Here is a 22,315-nt window from a genome sequence, read left to right on the forward strand (position 1 = left end):
CCAATTTTCAGTAATTGCAACCCCTTATTTGCAATTCTAAAACTCAAAAAGCTCCAAAATTAAGGTTTTTATAACTCATTTGGTGCAGAAATCTAACCTATATGGATTTAGTGATAGAAATCTATATTGAACTGATGCCATTATTTCATGTCTTTACTATTTCTTTAGCTGTAGAAATATTAATATTTGATTATGAAGTCCTATGCTGTATCTCATCAGGGATGTTGTATTATATATAACATATGAATTATATTAATTTTAGATCACAAAAATCTAAATTTTGAAATTCATCTGGTCTTGTGGATTTGAGATAAAAGATTATGCCCTAAATATATATTAGTTTGTTGATAATATTTAAATATTTAATAGTTTTGTTTATATTTTAAATTTTTTATTTATTATTTTCTGAGAAGAGCATGTCAAAACTCTTCACATCCATTCTTGATTTATCCATTTCTCCCTGTATTTCTGTCAGTTATTGCATTATGTATTTAAAAGTATAACATTTGGTGCATATATGTTCAATTTTTGTCGTGGTTTTCTATTAATGCATGTATTAATCAGGGTTCTCCAGAGGGACAGAATCAATAGGAGATTTTTTACATACATACATATGTACACACACACACACACACGCACATACACACACACACACACACACACACACATATCTATCTATATGTATATATGAAGGCCTGCATGCCCTGGCAAGCCACTGGTGCAAGTCTCAGAGGCCAAAGGCCAAAGAACCTGGAGTCTGATGTCCAAGGGCAGAAGAAGTGGAATCAAGTATCCAACACAGGAAGAAGAAAAGAGCCAAAAACCTCAACACGACAAAGTTAACCCTCCTTCTTCTGCCTGCCTCGTTCTAGCTGCACTGGCAGTCAGTTGGATGGTGTCCACCCACAATGAGAGTGGGTCTTCTTCTCCCAGTCCACCAACTCAAATGTCAGTCTCCTCTGGCAACATCCTCACAGACACACTCAGAAACAATACTTACCAGCCATCTAGGCATTCCTCAGTCCAATCAAGTAGACACCTAACATTAACCATCACAATGCATTAGACACTACCACATATTTATTGGCTTAAAACAATATATATTTATTAGGTGGGTCAGAAATCCAGGCATAACTTAGCCAGGTTCTCTACTCAGGATCTCACAAGACTATTGAAATGAAGATGAAACAAAATGAAAACAAAACTGGAAAACAAGATGTCACGAACGAGCTTGAAAGCAGTGCCCAAAATAGATAAAATTATTTTAAGAGTCTTTACAGGATCTTAAAGAGTCTATAGAGATAACACAATCCAAGTATGAACTACAGGAAACACACGGCAAGGAACATCAGTGGTTATGACTGATGGTGATGGGAAGAAATTTGAAGGGAAACTGATAATCCATGTATGAGGTGGCTTGGGTTCAGATAAAGCTAGTCACCATAGGATTGAAAAAATTCAGACTGAGATAAGTTTGAGAAACCACAAGATAAAATATCCACCAAAACTACTTGCAAACTAGCAGTTTTCTGAAGTTCCAGATAGTATGCTATTATTAATTCATGGCTGATCACACACAGCTGCTCTATATTCTTTATTAAGCGTCAGTTTGCTTTCAGCCATTTACTTTGTTTTCAACATTTGCATGATATGTTTTACAATTCCATGTCCCCGTCATAAGATGTTTCTCAAGAAAAGTAAAAGAGAATTTTTAAAAAGCATGATCCAAAGTTCAACAAGAACTACTAAATGCCTCCATGATTTTGCTTCAAAATATACACACACATAAACATTTAACTATAAAAGTGACAAGATGTGAGTTGGTTAATTGAAAATATAAACAAAATTGACAAGCTCCTAACTAGACTAAGCAAGAAAAAAAGGAAAGAACCTTCAAAAAAATAAAACCAGAAATGAAAGGAGACATTAAAATTGATGCCGCATATATAAACAGAATCATAAGAGACTATTATAAACAATCACACACCGACAACCTAGATAACATAGAAGAAATAGACAAGTTCCTAGAAGTGTGCAGCCTACAAAGACTGAATCATGAAGAAACAGAAAATCTAAACAAACCTATAAGTAGTAAGGAGATTGAATCAGTAATAAAGAGAATCCCATCAAAGAAAAGCGCAGAACTGATGCTTTCACTGAAGAATTCTACCAAACATTTAAAGAAGAATTAGCACTAATCCTTCTCAAACTCTTCAAGCAATTAAAGAGGGGGAAGCACTTTCAAACTCATTTTATGAGGCCAGCATTACCCTGATATTAAAACCAGACAAATATATTACAAGAAAAGATAACTATAGATCAATATCTCTACTGAATATTGATGCAATAATACTCAACAAAATACTAGCAAACCAAATTCAATGGCACATGAAAAGAATTACTACAAGATGATCAGGTGAGACTTATTCCTGGCATGCAAAGATGGTACAACTTAAAAAAATCAAATCAATATAATACACCATGTTAACAGATTGAAGAACAAAAGCTACCTGATCATCTCAATCCACACAGAAAAACAATTCGACAAAATTCAACAGCCTTTCATGATTTAAAAAAACACTTAACAAACTAGAAACAGCAGAAAATGTTCTCAGTATAACAAAGGGCCATACGTGAAAACTAACCTCATACTCAGCGGTAGAAATGGAAAGCTTTTTCTCTAAGTTTGGAAACAAAGCAAGGATGCCCACTTTTGCCACTTCTGTCCAACATAGTGATGGAAATCCTAGCCAAAGAGGTTAAACAAGAAAAAGAAATAAAATGCATTCAAATTGAAAGGCAAGAGGTAAAATTATCTGTTTTCAGAAAACATGATGTTACATGTAGAAACTCCTAAAGACTACACATACACACGCACGCACGTGCACACGCAAAATGTTAGAACTAAAAAACAATTCTGCAAGATATAAAAATGAGTTGTGTTTATACAAACTAACAATGAACAATCCAAAAAAGTTTTTTAGAAAATCCCATTTAAAATAGCTTCATAAATAATACAATTCTTAGTAATAAAAATAACCAAAAAGGTAAAAGGCTGAAAACTACAGAACATTATTGAAAGAAATTTAAAACACACATAAATGGAAAGACATCTCTTGCTGTAGTGTGGATGTCTGTACCCCTAAGCCTCATGTTGAAGTTTGATCCCCGATACTGGAAGTGGGGACTAATGGGAAATGTTAGCATCATAGCAGTGGATCCCTAATTAATGTCTTGGTGCCATTTTCACAGTAATGAGTGAGTTCTCATACTATTACTCCCCAGGATAGCTGGTTGTCAAAAAGAGCCTGACATCTCCCCATCTCACTGTTGCCTCCACTTTTACCATGAGACCTCTGTACATGCTGGCTCTCCTTTGCCATCTGTCATGAGTGGAAGCAGCCTGAAGCCTTCACCAGAAGCCCAGTCTTCCAGTCAACAGAATCATGAGACAAATAAAAACTTTTATTTATAAACTACTCAGCCTCAGGTATTCCTTTACAGCAACACTAAATGAACTAAGACGTCTGTGTTTATTGATTGGAAGACTTAATATTGTTAAAATGTTTATTCTACCCAAAGCAATCTACAAATTCAATGCAATTTCTATCAAAATCTCAATTTTTTTTACAGAAATAGAAAAAAATTCTAAAATTTACATGGAACCACAAAAGACCCCCCAAAAGTAAAAACCCTCTTCAGAAAGAAAAAACAAAGTCAGAGGCCTCACGTTTCCTGACTTGCAAGCATATTACAAAGCTGCAGTAATCAAAACAATGTGATACTGGTATAAGACAGACATAAAGACCAATGGAATAGAATACAGAGCCCAGATATAAACTCATATACATGGTCAAATGATCTTAAACAAGTATACCAAGGCTAAAGGGAAAGGGTACACTTTTCAACAAATAGTGTTGGGAAAACTGGATATCCACATGCATACGAATAAAATTGGGTCCTACTTTATAGTATATAACTCAAAAATTAACTCAAAATGTATTAAAGAACCAATAATAAAATCTACAACTATAAAACTTTTGGAAGAAAATATAGGGGAAAGCTTCAAGGCATTGGTTTTGGCAATAATTTTCTGACTATAACAAAAAGCACAAGAAAGAAACACAAAAATAGATAAGTAAACTTGCATCAAACTAAAAAGCTTGTGTACAGCAAAGGAAACCATCCATAAAGTGAAAACACAACCTATGGAATGGGAGAAAATATTTGCAAACCATATATCTGATAAAAAGTTAATATACAGAATATACAAAGAACTACAACTCAACAACAACAACAACAAACAAAAACCTGATTAGAAGTGATCAAAGAACTTGGATAGATATTTCTCCAAAGATGATTATGCAAATCACCAATGAAGAATATTAAAAGATGCTCAATCTCACTAATCATCATGGAAATGGAAATGAAAACCACAGTGAGATACTACCTAATACTCCTTAGGATGGCCGCTATACACAAAACAGAAAATCAAAAGTTGTGGTAAGGATTTAGCAAAGTTGAAACCCTTGTATACTGTTGGTGGGAATATAAAATGGTGCAGCTGCTACGAAAAACATTATGGAGGTTTCTCAAAAAATTAAAAGTATAATTACCATAAGCTAGAGTAATTTAACTTCTTAATATTTATCCAAACGAATTGAAAACAGAATCTCGATTAGATATTAGAACACCTAAATTCATGGAAGCACTGTTCACAATAGCCAAGAAGTAGAAGCTACTTAAATGTCTATTAATGGATGAATGGATAAAGAAAATTTGTTTATATATACAGTAAAATGCTATTCAGTTATGCAAAGAAGAAAACTCTGTAATATTACTACACCATGGATGAATCGCCAGTTGTATTATGGTAAGTGAAATAAGGCACTCACAAAAAGGTAAATGCTGCATCATTCTACTTACATGAGATATCTAAGTAGTCAAACTCTTAAGAACAGAAACTAGAATGGTAGTTACCAGCAGCTGAGGGGCAGGGGAAACAGAGAGTTATTGTTCAGTGGAAATAAGTTGCAGTCCTATAAGATGAAAAAGTTCTAGAGATCTGCTGCAAGTCCATGGATATATAGTTAACACTACTATACAGTATACTTAAAAAATAGTTAACATAGTGCATTTTAAGTTATGTGATTTTTTAACAAAATACAAGGTAGTTGCAATTTGAAAGCTCCAACTGGGCATGTTTTGCATAATTGGATCATCAATGATGATAAAGAAAGTAGTTAATAAATAACACAGGGAGGCCATAAATCAATAGGAATAGTTGAAAGAGAGAAATTCCACTTTGCAGCATAATATCAGCTAATAAATATAGAAAGAATGATAGGGTTTTTTTAAATGAAATTTTATAACCTCCAATGTAATAATTGATTCAACAAGCATGCCAGACTGTTGAGTTAAAGGTTGCTGAAGGCAGAATGTTTACATGGACACAAGGTACTACCCCATAAATTACTTATAATTAGAAAGAAGAAAATGTACTTTTACAATGAAGAGATCTGGCATTCAACAACTCAACCAAGTAATAGTTGGACATCTGGTCATTATGTTATACAATAAAAATTATATAACATCACCTACAATTTTTGCCAAAAATGTGTAACCTTAATCTAATCATGTGGAAGCAATAAAGAATGTGAGACATTCTACATGACAACTAGCCTGAACTCCTCAAAAAGTCAATGATAGAAAAAATTCAGTGGGCAGGAGGCTGTTCTGGGTGAAAAGATACTACAGAGATATAACTGTCAAATGCAAGATATAAATTTTGATTGAATCCTGGAATTCAAAAAATAATAACCAGCTATGAAATACATTTTTAGGATCATCGGAGAAATTTGAATGTGATATGTGTAGAATTTTCTATTACCAAATTGTTGTTAATTTTCTTATGTGTAGGAGAATTTATTCTTAGAAGTTAGATGCTGAAATATTTGTGATTGAGATGTCATGATGTTTGCAAAATATCATTACTTTCAAATGGCTTAGCAAATAATGTGTGTGCATTGAGAAAGAGAAGCAAATGTTGCACAAGCATAAAAACTAGTGAATCTACATGAAGAGTATACAGGTGCTCTTTTTTTTAATTTTCAAAATGAAAACTTGGGGAAAATAATGAAACACAGATTTCTTGTACAGTTGTTTTGGGGAAATAGAAGAGGGAAATATACTGTACATGAGAAAATTTCCCAAATATCCCCTTTATCCCTGCTCATTCACCCAATTTCCACTGCCTATTGCAGTTAAAACTTTATCCTACTCATTCTCCCTCCTCTATCTCTCCTCCTTCTTTCACTCTTTCCAACAAGCATTCACTGTGTGTGTGTCTGTGTGTGTATTTAGGGGTGTCTGTGTGTGCACGCAGACACACACATACAGAGACACCCCTAAATATACATTCATTGAAAATTCATCCAGATTACCCACTGCCCTGTACAAAATGAAAGCTAGATAATTTGCCAAACAGCTACATTATAACACAGCACTCCATATTTATTTGAAAGGTGTTAGATTGGCAAGGTGAACAAAATGCTAAATTCATCTTTAGCAATGAAGATTACAACACGAATCCCCTGGCAAGATAAGGTTCCTGACCAGGCACAGTGCTCATGCCTGTAATCCCAACACTCTGGTGGGCTGCAGTGAGTGGATTGCTTAAGCCCACAAGTTGAAGACTAGGCTGGGCAACATGGTAAAACTCGTCTCTACCAAAAAATACAACTTAGCTGTGTGTGATGGCGCATGCCTGTAGTCCCAGCTACTTGGGAGGTTGAGGTAAGGGAATCGCTGGAGCCCAGGAGGTTGAGGCTGCAGTGAGTTTTGATCATGCCACTGCACTCTAGCCTGGGTAACGGTGAGACTCTATCTCAAAAAAAAAAAAGAAAAGAAAAGAAGAAAAAAAAAGGTAAGGTTTCCGCTTTCTCACACACAGCCCTGAACTATAGGCCACTTTAATGGAGAATCTGTGGGAAGTACCTGAAAGGCAGGTGGGAGGTTGAGATGACTGACTTTCAAACACTGCCAAGCCTCTGACCATCTGAACTAGAAAAGGATATAGCTTAAAATTTGCCCCAGTAGCAAAGTAAAGAACTGAATAAAGAACATAAGAGACCCAAGGGAATGTCAAACGTGTAAAGTTAAACTCCAAGAAGGACAGACGTTGTACTAGTCACCTCCATGCCAAAAAATGAGAAATTGATACATGCTCAGGCAAGTCTCTTCCCCCCTGTAGACCTTCAATGCTATCTAGATTGGAAAGGAGAAAAGTGAGCTCACTGTGGGCAGAACACAGTCATTAGGAAGGAATATGTGATCTAAAGATGCTTAAGAAAAAACTAGACCTTGGACTCTAACCTTTAATGAGTTTACCATAAGCTTAGCTTGCTATGCCGTTTCCTCCAAAAAACAGTCAATATTGCTAGTGCATAAAACATGAAGAGTTTTAGATGTCAATTGTTTTTATTGACTTTGAGATACCCATATTTATAGGCATGGCACCCAGAGGGTCATGCAGAGAGTTAGAAACTATTTTCTGCCAGGCGTGGTGGCTCACACCTGTAATCCCAGCACTTTGGGAGGCCAAGGTGGGCGGATCACTTGAGTTCGGGAGTTTGAGACCAGCCTGACCTGTCTCTACTAAAAATACAAAAAAAAAAAGAAAACTAGCCAGATGTGGTGGCGTATGCCTGTAATTCCAGCTACTCGGGAGGCTGAGGCAGGAGAATCGCTTGAACCTGGGAGGCGGAGGTTGCAGTGAGCCGAAATCGTGCTATTGCACTCCAGCCTGGGCAACAAAAGTGAAACTCTGTCTCAAAAAAAAACAAAAAGAAAGAAACTATTTTCTCTGTCCTTGTTAACTTTCTTTCACTATGTGTGAGGCAAGGTTAGATTTCTTTTAAGCTACCTCACTCATCTAGAAAAAGAATGGGCGAAGAATAAAAATTTTCCTTCAGTAAGCCCGAATCTGCTAACTTCAAGAGCCAAAGCCTCCATGTGAAGTATAAAGCATTAAAACCTATGGGCGTATCCTTACATTTCTGGTACAAACATTTCTCAAAAGTTATTAAAATGATGCAATGAAAAAGGTATGTCCAAAAGGAGTAAACCCTGGCTGATTTATAGACTATTATTTCCCTACAATTTTAGTGTTTCTGTCACCATGTTCGCCTGTTCATTCTGTTCTGAAGTTGCATCTGTGTGGCTGAAGCAACATATACAGAGCAAGTAATTTGGTTGTCACACAATCGGCATTTGGCAGTGGAACAAAGTGGCAATCATTTTAAGCAGATAGAATATAACAGATATCTCGCATACACATAAAAACAATCACACTGAAACCGGTGAAAATAAGACAGAAAAATAGAACTGTGAAAAATGAAATGATCACCAATTTTCTCTAACTAGAACTCAGTGACTTCTAACATACTGATTAGTGGAAATTTCTCATTATTAAAAAACAAAATGAAATGTTCCCAAGAAAAAAACCCGAGGCTTTTTCCCTGTTAATAATTAGAATTATGATGGACAAAATGACTAGCAAGTGGTTGGTTCTATACTGCAGAAAGAAAAACTTGACTCTCACGGTTCCTTCCAATAATATCTTTATTTTAATGAAGAGTTTATAAAACAAAATTCTGGGGAGAATTGCAATAATTAGGGTAAGGTGTCCACCCAAAATTATTCCAACTCTCCAATTTTTTTACAGAAATAAATTGAGACAAATTGCTCTTTAAGTAAAAGTCATTGTGCTTTTGAAGATCCAAAAGATGTAATTTTGTAGTTGGAACTCAGCATGCTACTTTGAAGTCATGTTTCTTTTTTTTTTTTTTTTTGTTTTGAGACGGAGCCTCGCTCTGTCGCCCAGGCTGGAGTGCAGTGGGGCAATCTCGGCTCACTGCAAGCTCCGCCTCCCGGGTTCACACCATTCTCCTGCCTCAGCCTCTCCGAGTAGCTGGGACTACAGGCGCCCGCCACCACGCCCGGCTAATTTTTTGTATTTTTAGTAGAGACGGGGTTTCACCATGGTCTCGATCTCCTGACCTCGTGATCCGCCTGCCTCGGCCTCCCAAAGTGCTGGGATTACAAGCGTGAGCCACCGCGCCCGGCAGAAGTCATGTTTCTTAAGATGTCTCTAAAGCAGCAATTAGCAAAATGTGTTTGAGGAAATGCAAAAACATTACACATTATCATAAAGGTGTTAAAATTGTCCAAATTTTTAAATAATGTACATTTAAAACATATTCATGACATCAAGTGCTTTGTGATCAGTATTTATTACATCAAATGACAATAAAATGTGAAAGAATGGAGTGTATTGCACTAGAGCTGCACATACAAAGAACAAAACTCTCAAAAGATGTTACAATAAAATCATGCTTTTTCACATATGGGAGGGATTCTGGGTTCTCAGCTACAGGACTCCTGAGAGATCATTTTTTACGGTGTGTTATAGAGTTCGAGGAGGTGCTTGGCCATAAAACCCTTCTCTGCAGATCCTCTCCAGAGACTAGTGTTCTGAAGGTTCACACTTTGGAAACTTCTTTCCTGGAAAACAGTAGGCTTATGATGGTAGGTGAAACCTTGGATGAGGATAAGATGGTGTATTAGTTTGCTAGGCTGCCATAACAAAGTACTACAAATTGAATGCCTTAAACAATAGAAATTTATTGGCTTGCAATTCTGGAGCCCAAATGTCTGAGGTCAAGGTGTCAAGGTGTGTGCAGGGCCATGCTTTCTCTGAAGGTGCTAGGGATCTGTCCCAGGCCTCCCTCCTAGGTTCTGAGAGTTTTTTGCCTGATGGCTACACAACTCCAGCCTTCCCATGGAGTTCTCTCTGCATGCTTGTCTCTGTCCAAATTTTCCCTTTTTTATAAAAACACCAGTCCTATTGGATTAGGAGCCCATCCTACTCAAATATGACCTCATTTTAACTAATTACATCTGTAACAATCCTATTTCCAAATGAGGCCACATTCTGAGACACTGAAGGCTAGGACTTCAACACATGAATTTTGAGAGATCACAGTTCAACCAGTAGGAGATGGGATAACTCTAAGCTGTGTAGAAAAAGCAGTGAGTCACTCTCATCTTCAACATGACAATGTTTGGGTGTGTGAATAAAGTTGGAAGGTGTGTCACAGGTAATGTTCCTAACAATAGCTAGAATACCTAGGTTTGCAAATAATTTAACTTTTTACATTAGAATAGACATAAGGCTATCCCTATGACAATGTTATTTTTACTTGTTTACACTTCTGATATTCTTACTGGAGAGGCAGTGAATGGGAAGTGTTCACTTATGCATCAAGAATGGCACAAACCTAGCAACCCAGACTCCTGGGGACAGGTTTTGCACAGAATACCACTGGTCATTTATGCATGATAGGAAAAAGATTGAGCACTGCTAGCAAAGATAAGGCCCAGCTCCTTAGTTTAGAATGTAAAGTTCCCCTAGGTCTAGCCCATTCCTACCTCTCTCCAAGCCTCCATCCCTGACACTCCTTGACTGAAATTTATATTCTAACATAAACTGTGGTGCTTCCCGCCTACGCATGCTATTTCTTAACTCCATGCCTTTACACACGTGATTTTCTGGCATAAAGTAATCTTCTATTCCTTCTAAATGACTCCTGGTCATTCATCCATTAAATTCAGTTCAGGGTCATGTCTTCTAAGAACACTGCCCAGATGACTTTAACCGATTCTCCACTGGTGTTTTCATAGCTTCTTATCTATGCATCTGTTATTGCTCTTACAATAGTCTTTGGAACATTCTGTTAACATCTGCTGCCCTAGAACAGGAGTTGCATAAGGACAGAGACTATGTCTTATTTGTCTTTCTACCTCCAACTTGTGATAAAAAGCCTAACCTAGTAGGTATTAGGTGAACAATATAAAACTAAACTGAAGGAGAAAAGGATTTCAAACTGATATTGCTAAGTAATAGACATTCATTAAAATCATGCTTTATTCAGCATCTTTAAATTCATTACCTATATTTTAATTAAATATAGTTGATCCTCATTACATGCCGATTCATTTTTTGGGAATGAACCTATTTATTGAAACTTATTTGTAACCCCAAAGTCATTCATTGCAGTGCTTTCAGTCATCCTTAGGCATGCACAGAGTGGTGAAAAAGTTGTCTGTTTTCATGCACGTTCTCAGCCCAAGTCAAACAAGGCAATGCTCTGCCTTCTTGTTTCAGCTCCCATACTGTAAGCAAGTGTCCTTTTTATGGCCTATTTAGTGGCAGTTTTTCACATTTCTGTGGTTTTCACTGGTGACTGTATTGTTTAAAATGGCCCCCACGCATACCACTGAAGTGCTGTCCATTGTCCTTGAGTACAATAAGTTATCTTTCAATAAAAACACATGTAAAGCAAGTTTATATATTGATTGTTTGATGAAAGTGTTGTGACCAGAACCTCCCAGGAGCCTAACCCTATGGTTTTCCTAGGAGCTGTAGTTCAATATTAGCTAATTCAGTGTTCACAGTGATTTTATATAACAACTACCACGATTAATGAGAATCAGTTGTAATGCTATAAAGCCAGTTTCACTCTTCACATCTCTCTCATCATGAGTAGTTCTACTGTTAACTCATGCTTCAGTTTACCATTTTTAAATCTTGTAATGGTAAACTGTTACACAAAAGAGATGTTAGTGGTGTTTTCTGTGAGCCAGCCTTAACATATACCAATGAACTAGGAGCTATTTCCTGGTGCATATTTTGTTCAATTTCCAAGTAAAACCAGTTTATTTCTTTTTCTGACTAACCATACAATTCTCCAGGCCATATAATTTATCATTTAAAAATATTCAATTTAGCTCTTTTTTATATATATTGACTTTTGCTATGTTTCCATAATTTCAAAAAGATTGTAAGTCCCTAGAGAGCTACCATACATTTCATATCAATTTTATATCCTCAATATGGCCTCACTCAGGTCCCATTACATACATAGTATCAGCTCAATAGAAATTTATTGAAGGAATTAAATTGTTAACTACTCTCCAGAGAAAAATATTAAATAATTATAACTGGCAAAGACATCAGAATTCTACACAGATAAATACAAGATTGAGAATCTACTCCCCAGGACATCTTTGACTGTAAAACCACAAAACATATATAAATGTTACTACTTTTTGTCCCTGGAATTTTCATCTCACCTCTCTGCCTCTGCCTCAGCATCCACCTGCTCCCTTCCTATACTTCCTGACTGCTCTTCCTTGGTTTCCTTGCCAGATTCATCCCTCTGCCCTTCCTTATCTGCACTGACATCCCCCAAGGTTATATGCTTGGCCTGATTCACTTCTCCTTCTAAGGTATTTCCCAAATATCCACACACTGCAGTTGTTCACTCCAAAGCAGGTGATGATCAAGTAGACATTTCCAGCTTTAACCTCTTTTTCAAGCCCAGAGATGAATGTCCAATTTTTGCTTATTCACACTTAAACTCATTAATATCCCTAAAAACATCACTTATCTCTAATCTGTATTTTGGAGAGAAGCATTACTATCTAACCCACTCAATTTTGTTTCTTTCCTCTTTTACCTCCTACATCTAAAACATTCCTAAATATTGATAATTCCATTTTTGTTTTTTTTTTTTTGACAGAGTCTCGTTCTGTTGCCAGGCTGGAGTATAGTGGCACAATCTTGGCTCACTGCAACATCTGTCTAACGGGTTCAAGCAGTTCTCCTGTCTCAGCCTCCCGAGTAGCTGGGACTACAGGGGCGCACCACCACACCCAGCTAATTTTTGTATTTTTAGTAGAGACAGAGTTTCACCACGTTGGCCAGGATTCTCTCGATCTCTTGTCGCCATGATCCACCTGCCTCAGACTCCCAAAGTGCTGGGATTACTGGCGTAAGCCACCGCGCTCAGCCCGTAATTCCTTCTTTATGTGCCTTCTATCTTTTCCTTCTTTCCATTGTCGCTAATGCTGATCTATTTCAAATTCTTAGTATCTTTGCCTGGACTCTTACAATATCTCCTTTATCCTCTTGAGTGCCTACCTCATTCTCTTACCATCTCAAACTATTTGTCAAACTGCAACTGTCCTGAATTTCTCTCATTTGTCCCTTCAAATCTACTCTTCACTCCCCTCCACTTTGATCTGTTCTCCTGGAAGCTGAAGTGTGTGGAATATATCAAGAGTTCTTCTCCTCTAGCTCCCAGTTGGGCTTGACCACTGGAAAATGCTGGTAGGAGTTCAAAGGGTGGGCAGAGAGGAAATCCAGGTTATTTAATTCTCTTGGTGTCTTTGATCCTATTAGGTGGCCATCTTTACACAGCTTTCTCTCCAGATTTTCTCATTTAGAGGTGTGAATGGTGAAGCCCCACCCCCAGCCCCAGTTTCCAGTCTTAGAGGCTTTATTTCTTTTGATTTTCATCCAATCTGCCCACATGTTTTGCAGAATCTCTTTATTAAACTTTTTTCAGTTTACCTGATTTCAATGTGCCATCTGTTTTTTAACTGATGCACTAACCATTTATTTAGCAAAAGAAGTGAAATTATGCCCCTCCCTTATCCCAAAATCTTGAATTTTTTTTTCATCATCTGAGTTCCAAACTTTCTAGCCAGCATTCAAAGTTTTCCACAGTGTCTCCCCATCCTTCCTCTCTCATAACCACCCCAGTCCATTTGACTCACCCATGCTCACTGAGTTTACCCAAATTCCCTAAAAAGCTATATATTTTTATACACCAGGCCCAGGAGTTCTTTCCATTCTTTCTTTTCCTGGTGAAAGGCTATTTACATTTGAATGCTCTGTTAAAAATAGTGTCTTTCCACATGCACGCATATATTTGTCACAGCACTATTCACAATAGCAAAGACATGGAATTAACCTAAATGCCTATCAATGGTAGACTGGATAAAGGAAATGTGGTACATATATACCATGGAATACTATGCAGCCATACAAAAGAACAAGATCATGTCCTTTGCAGGAGCATGGATGGAGCTGGAGGCCATTATCCTTAGCAAACTAATGCAGGAACAGAAAACCAAATACTGCATGTTCTCACTTATAAGTGGGAGCTAAATGATAAGAACACATGGACACAAAGAGGGGAATGACAGATACTGGGGTCTACCAGAGGGTGGAGGGTGGGAGGTGGAAGAGGATCAGGAAAAATAACTAATGAGTAATAGGTTTAATATCTGGGTGGCAAAATAATCTGTACAATAAAGCCCTGTGACACAAGTTTATGTAGGTAATAAACCTGCATATGTACCCCTGAACTTAAAAGCTAAAAACATACTGTCTTTCAATGAAGGCTTCTCTGTTAAAATCATCCCCTATTTTCTTGTTCTTCTGCGTCTATTGAATCATTAACTAAATTCCAACCTAAGACATTATATTAGTAGTATTTTCCATGTATTAATATTTTTCTATGTTTACATGAAAATGTTCCTTTTTGACATGCATGTTAAGTGCACCAAAGATTTAGCTTTCCGTGTATGCTAGTTACTAGCAGAAAATGTGGCCTGAGTTGGGTGCTACACACAACTCTAGTTCTACCACTCATGCAAAAGCTGCACTATTTCCAATCATATAGCAGCTTCTATGCTATTATGCATTATCAAAAAATGATGATATTGAGAGAAAAATACAGATGTCAGAGCTAAAATAGTGGCTGTTTATGTAGTTTTTGGTGAGAGGGAAAAAATCAGAAATAAATATAATTCACAGAACGACATCTTAATTTCAGTGGAGAGAAAGCAAAGGACATTGGCAAGGATGATGGATGGAGCCAAGGTAGAATAGTCTTCTATGCGTTGACTCATAACCATGTGAACTGGGGAAGGAAGTTGAGAAATTCCCCCAAGAGAACCAACGGATTTCTCCCTGGGGTATTCTGTGCTGAGAATGTGGAATAAATGTTACACCAATTTTTTCTCATAGTAACATCAAAATTTCTTTGACTCTGGGTCTACAGTCAACTTTGAGGCACAAAATATCAACAGCTGCAAAATATACTGGGCCTTGAGGATCTACTTTCTATGTGATGCTAGGATTAAAGCCAGGTCAAGTTGAGCAAGTGAAACAAGTTTCAATATATTTCTATTTATTTATTTATGATCTATACTCACTAATGCTTACATTGAAATCTGAGGATATATTCAACTCTCAATGATTAAAGCAAAGACTTAAGAGGTGGTTGCGAGTTTGAAGTTATAGATACTGATCTTAAAGAAAAAAAACGGAAAGGGAAGACAACAGTCCAACACCATTCAGGTATTTGGTCTATAAGATGAAATACAATCAGATACTTTAGAATGATAATAATATTAACAAAAAGTAAGAAAGTAGCATTTCCAGCCACACATATTTGGTGCTTAATTGGGTATCTGGGTTTTTTAGCCACTACAGAGAGAAAACGCTCAGCACAAAATGAAAGAGGGTGGGTCAAAAAGTATTAGCAATGTACTGTCGAACATCAAAGCTCATCTAGAATTTCCCTTTAATCAGGCCTTTTCTTAAAACAAGGGACATGCATCCAAGGCTCTGTGGGATGACAGCATAAAGTCCAGACCAGTGCATGGTGGAAGAAAACACACATGCGAAGAAGGGTGTCCCGCATTTTACCAAGCCATGTTGCTGCCATCTCTAATTTTGTGGAACTCTTTCTTGCCTTTCTGTGCATTTCTCTCCCCACAATTTCCACAGTTTCCAGAACCCACAGTTTTTCCTCACTCCCCACTCAAGCCACTGCTGGCAGAACACATGATTAGACTAAAACCAAACTCAGATGCTAAAGTTAGAGGCGGCCCTTCACAGAAGGAACACGGTCTACTTCCATCTTTCGGTAAACCTTTTAAACTAGAGGGGAAGACTTCCTTAGGAAAGAATAACTAGAACATAAGATGCCCAGGAATCCACAACATTTATTTCCATGTAATGGGAATTGAGTCAAGTGTTATTTGGTAGTCATAATTATTTCTATGAGTCGGATATAAAATCACATTACTCAGAAACCTGGATTCTATCTTCTTGTTGTAAATACATAATGAAAGCTTTAACTTGGAAGAGAAGTCTTTGCTTGTAGAAAGAAATAAAAGCGTATTTTAGTTTGAAATTATAATCAAACCAGTTTTATGAACATCAGCTGTATTCACTATCTAATATTTATCTTAACAGCTATTTTTATGCTACATTTTAAACTCATATGTGATTGATCTAAACAGTCATCTTCTTGGTTGCTCCAGAATAAGGCTCAGGACACAGCTGACAGAGTAAGAAACACGTGAGGGGTTAGTGTTTTCACTGGAGTAGAAGTCACTTCCATGTTTCAGTTAAAAGAATATCGACACAAACTATTTTGTTACTTATTTTTCCACTAATCCACAATAATGGCTTTGTTTTATCAGAAGGGAATTCTTTATTCAAATTTGTGGTCAATTATCATTGTTTCTTTTAAAATAACCATTACTTAGAATTCTGGTTATAAACAAACTAAAAAATATCCCTTTTCTCCTCCAAGGTTAAATATTAAAATAGCATCTCTAGAAGAAAATGAATTTTCTGTGAGCAGTAGCTTTGTGTTAAAATTGCCAAAACAAAATTGAACGGTTGACACATAGTATTAAAAGTGGATATAAATATTCTAGTTTCACTATATTGTTATATCTGAAAATCAGAGTGGACAGTTTGAATTTCTTCTGGTAGCTTTAGTTCCTTTGCACATATACGAGACACTTATACAAAGTACTTCCTATTTTAGTCTAGATCAAATACTGTATTTTTCATGTTGCTTGAACATAAAGGAGGAAAGCTTTCCACTGCTTCTATCACCATCCCCTGAGAAATGGGCCACATTATACAACGGCTACATTAAAAATGTCAATTGTTGTCTTGGATTAATGGAACTATGAGATATAGCACAATTTAGGTAAACGGAATCAAGTTTACTAACCTAAAAGGCAAAAACACAAAGAAGTACCATCAGGATACACGGCAGAGAAACAAGTAACACTTTTCGAGAGAAAGGTACATGCTTCTGAACCCCAAAATCCACACCAAGATTAAACAGATGAGAATAAAGCATCAGAAAGAATAAGGCCTTTATTTTGTCTGAAAGTCCAACTTCCAGGACTGGACTTCAAGGCCCAGATTCATAAACAGATATAACTTTTTTGCAGATGCTGAAATAATTCACCACAGAGGCAACAGTAAATACATACAGGAGACCACTTGTTCTGGTCTTAGAACCCTCGTAATATCTGAGTTTTGCAATAAAGGTGTAACTGCACAGTATGGCCCAGCATGCTTAGGCATGAACACAGTTCTCATTGATGACTCTCACCTCTCCAGACTAACCCAGATTGGCCAGGGTACATTGGTCAGTGCCATTCAACAAGGAGAAAAGTCAGTTATGCAGTTACTCTCTGAGAGTTGTGCTAGTTGAAGAGAAAAATGAGCAAGAAAGAAAACAACGCCACATTTCACATTGAGAAGAAAAGAAAGTAGAAAAGGAAAACTATCTGTGCTGTGTTTCTTTGGACCTCACACACTAGACCCATGTCCTCTTTCATTTATCTTAATAAATGTTGAGCACTTATTTTATGCCTGATACTGTTCTAGGGGCTGAGGAAAGAATTGTGTGCAAAAAAAAACATTGTTCAAATCAAGTTGACATCCTACTTGGGTTATCTTCTGTGTTACCTCAAGATTAGTGGATGTAAGAGAAAAAAACTATTTACTAGATAGATTTTCGGGAAAGCTGTCAAAGCTATGAGGACTGAACATATGGGAGATGAGAGAATGTTCTGGCACAAAATTTTAGTCTTTCCCATGGGCCCATTTGTTAACTTGTGCTAAAAGTTTTAGAAACTTCAAAATAAAAATAACTCATGATACATAAAAAGTCATGGGGCGTGGGGAGAAGTTAGTGGGAAATTACTTAAAGCCAGAGAGTAACAGATTTCTTTCTGTAGGAGGATAACCATTCTTAAAATTATTGTTAGTTAATTATGATCTTCTTGAAGACTCCTTAGTGTCCCTCTTGAATGTAGTCAGAGGCCATGAATAATGTGTGTGACTGAAGTGGTGGTGCTAGAAGCAACAAGGAGTGAATTGTGGAAAGCTTCTTCTCTCTAAAGCATTCAAACTTACTGTTTAAGAACACGGTGCAGGTTAAATTCAGCCCAAGGCTACCAAATTACAACTTCTGCCACATTACTATGAAAATCTATGCTTTTTAAATGATAAAAATAGTAATAATCATTATTGTCATTATTCATCAGAAGAGTATTATTAGTGCACATCTCTTATTTTTGTCACCCAGGATCCAGTTACCCTTCCTTTCATGATCATAACCTATTTTTTTTTCCTGAGTGGATGGCAACCAATCCATCCCCTAATTTCTAACCACATGCTTTGAGTAAACCTCCATCCCAGGAAGAGATGGAGCATTTGGGCGTAAGCCAAGAAAAGCATTATAATTACCTCAGAAGGGGTGATTGGTTTTGTAAGGACATGACCCAGTTAGACCTAATGAGATGCAGTAAACTCTTATAAAGCTGTTATTTGTGGAAAATAGATTTTGCTTTTCATGTTTGATGTGAAAATGGGACATTGTAAGGTCTAGAGCTGTTCCTATCGTCCTAGGACCATGAAGGTAGAGCCTGTATGAATAAACAGCACCAGAGTTTACAGATTTGGGTTGCCATGGCAATTTAGTATCTCTGTGGCACAATTTCCTAAACTCTAAAGTCAAGGGGGATGGTCTAGATCACTGACTCTTGAATTTTTCTACCTACAGAGGAAAATAAATACTTAATCTCAGGGGGTGATGCAGTATAACTCCAAACGGCCTGTCATCATTGGAAATTTGATTCAATTTTATGTTCTGTATTAAATATAGACACTTTAAAATTTTCATAATGTTTATCTCAATATAAACATAATTCTCCATGAAGAACTGATGTTCTAGGAAGATGGGCGATGGCTGTGTTTCTTCTGGAGCTTCCTCTAGCCCCTGGCCCATCACTCTTGCCTTGGGGGCATTGAGAAACATGGGGGCACATCTGCTCCTAAAGAAGTGCCCACCGCTAAAAGTCTGTTAACTTGCTTTTCTGAACACTTGACCTTAAAGATGCCCTACAAACTATTTACATGTAAAAGAGTGATATAATTGAGCTTCCCTATAATTCAAATTAATAAAACATTACCAAATAATTATTTCTTGAGAATTCAAATTGGTCCTCTTTTTCCCTTTTTCTACTTCTCCCCATCACTACCATTCTGCTCCCTTGCTGTTTTTTTGTCCCATTTTGGACAAAAATCACAAATTAAAATTATAATATGAACTTGAAGATTGCTACTCATCTAGCATAAATAAGCAGCCCTGCATCTCCTTATCCAACATACTAATATATGTATTGTTTTCTTAATTGCAAATGCCTTAGGCTTTTACAAGTTAACAGACTGTTTCGCCCACCTCATTCCCACCAAAGGAAGCTAAACAAACAAGGAAGGGCTGATGAGAACAAAACAAGTTTTTACTTCCAGGAGGGCTTTACTTGAAAGCGTCCAGCTCTGAGGATGCAATATGAGTCCTGCCAAGCTCCAGGCAAAGCACCCTCCAAAAACCTGAGGACATTCTGCTAACATGGGGAGTAACTGTGGAAACAACATGTTACAGAGACATTGAAAACTAATCCTGGATTTTCCAGTGTAATGTACATTTGCTGGAACATTCAACTCTTCCCAGGCAGAAGTCAGAATGTTTATAGCTTTCAGCCTCACTGTTTGTAAATGGAAAGCTGAGCTCAGAATTCATAATCACTGATTAAGCTGCTGTTTTTTACCCAACCTTAGCAGAGGAAAAAATAGTGGGCTCTCATACTGAACCATAAACACGTTATGTTATGTGTAAGAAATTCCCTAACATTGTACTTTTTTTGAAGGGAAGAACGAGGGATATAATAGAACATTTTCAGCTAAAAGCTAAAAAAGACTGTCTAGTTGGCATATCAAGTTAGAAATGAAAAGAAATCCACTTAAGTACTGTAGCATATGTATTTCATGGGCTAGCATCATAGAATACTGAAGCTAGAAGAGCTGCAGAAGTACCTAATCCAATTCTTTCTTTACAAAAGACAAAACTGAAAACCAATGAAGCAAAATGATTTAAAGTCAAATAGTTAGTGTCAACATAGATAATAGGCTCAATTCTCCTGATTTCTAATGCAGCATACACTGATGGTAACTACTGATCAGTGCCACATATCATACAGGTCATGTCACAGCATTCTGAAACATGTAAGTTCTTTTTCTCACTGTCTGGACCACTTTAGACCTAGGTATGTAGCCATTACCATCATGTGGGACTTTGCTTATGGGAACGGCCTTGCCCCACCTCCTCATGCCCGAGAATGAATGCCTTTGGCTAAGTAAGAAAGCTCAGAAAATATCTGTGAGTAGGTCTGATTTTGATGAGTCAAGAAGAAAACTATTGATTACGAGCTAGGAATAAAAACAGTGGGTTAAAATACAATAACCACATTTTCTAGTTTCTTATATTTGATGCTTTGACATCTTGGAGACTTGCAGACTCTGGAGAGACTGACCCTAGTTAATTCTTAGAGATAGTAAAAGACTAGCTTATGAGTGCACCTTTCATATACCAAGTAACCAATCCAGAGCCCACATCTCAACCACCTTCTTTATTAGTCCTTTACACTGAGGACCACTATCCACCTGCCCTAATCACCCCAGACCCAGATATCAGACAACTAGGGACAGCTCCTAGATCCCATAGCGTGCTGAAATTACTCGAACTCATCAATACCAAACCTGTTTGCCCTTCCTTGCCAGTCACTTCCTGTGGAAACCATAATAAAGACTTTTGTCCACATCTTCCCCTCATTCCCTCTGCCTCCTGATGCCAGTGCTTCCTCGGGGTGGCCGGGTGTGGCATGGTGTACCCCTTCCTCCTGGAACTGTGAGTAACAAACTACCTTTTCAATGGCAACCATCTCCTAATCTGGTCACCTGCATAATAATAACAAAACCTACATTTTGCAACACAGAGGTCAAAAGCCAAGAAAACTAAAGGTGCCACAATCAGAGATGGGTTTGAAGCAAGCAAGAGGAAACAAAAGATAAGTCACAAGTAGGGATAATATGGCAAAAGTCTGGCTCAGAAGGAACTCAGGCAAACCCAGAATACTGACGGGAATATGCCTTTGGTGCCCTCCTGCTGATATGGGAGGGTTGCCTTAAAGTGTTAAAGTGGCACATCAACAAGTTTCTCCTGAACACATGCTTAATAAGTGGCATGTGAGCACTTGAACATTCCTAGACACAGACTCACTATGCAGCATTCCCATGACCGGCGCCCTAGCTCCAGTCCATAGCAGAATGCTGAAACAGCCTCTTAGTCATCTCTCTGCTTTTTTTTCCCACCCTTATTTAATTCATTTATTCCAGCCCTTCTAAGTCACAGCGTGAATGTTCATAAGAATCTTCCATAGTTCCTCCTATCTTCCTCATTTAAATTGAATCCTCGCCATTACATTCAGAACTTTCCAAATGGTGTCTCCAGCCTGTCCTCCAGTCCTGACTTCCACAGTTCTACATTCCCTACGATCTGGCAAAATTAAAGTATCCACTGTCTGAAGCACATTTTTCCAATGCACTGAACCACTTCGTTACTAGAAGCACCATAAAATGTATTTTACAGTATTGATTTTGGACATAAACGTATCTGGGTTTGAATTCTTAGCCACAAACTGTGGTGTGATCTTGGAACTCTAAGTCCTTTTTTTGCTCATGATAAATAGATTTCATAATATATATGTTACAGGATGATTAAAGAGGTTAAATGAGATAATATGTGTAAAGATCTCAGCACAATTTTGGTGTGAATTAACACTAGTTAATAGCAGCTATTTTATCGTTGCTCACCTTAAGTGTATTAGAGTTTTCAAAGTATGTCAGATACATAATGACATTTGCTACTCATGAAGTTCTAACATGTATTATAACTGTTGCCATTTTTCAGATGAAAAACCTCAGACTCAAGAGAAGGGACTTGCTCCAGGTCATATAATCAGGTAAGAATTACAAAAGTTCTTTTTTTTTTTTTTTTTTGAGATGGAGTTTTGCTCTTCTTGCCCAGGTGGGAGTGCAATGGTGCGATCTTGGCTCACGGCAACCTCTGCCTCCCAGGTTGGTTCAAGCAATTCTCCTGCTTCAGCCTCCCAAGTAGCTGGGATTACAGGTATGCACCACCGCGCCCAGCTAAATTTGTATTTTCAGTATAGACAGGGG

The sequence above is a fragment of the Nomascus leucogenys genome, chromosome 9 (genome assembly GCF_006542625.1).
Source record: "Nomascus leucogenys isolate Asia chromosome 9, Asia_NLE_v1, whole genome shotgun sequence".
Lineage (NCBI taxonomy): Eukaryota > Metazoa > Chordata > Mammalia > Primates > Hylobatidae > Nomascus > Nomascus leucogenys.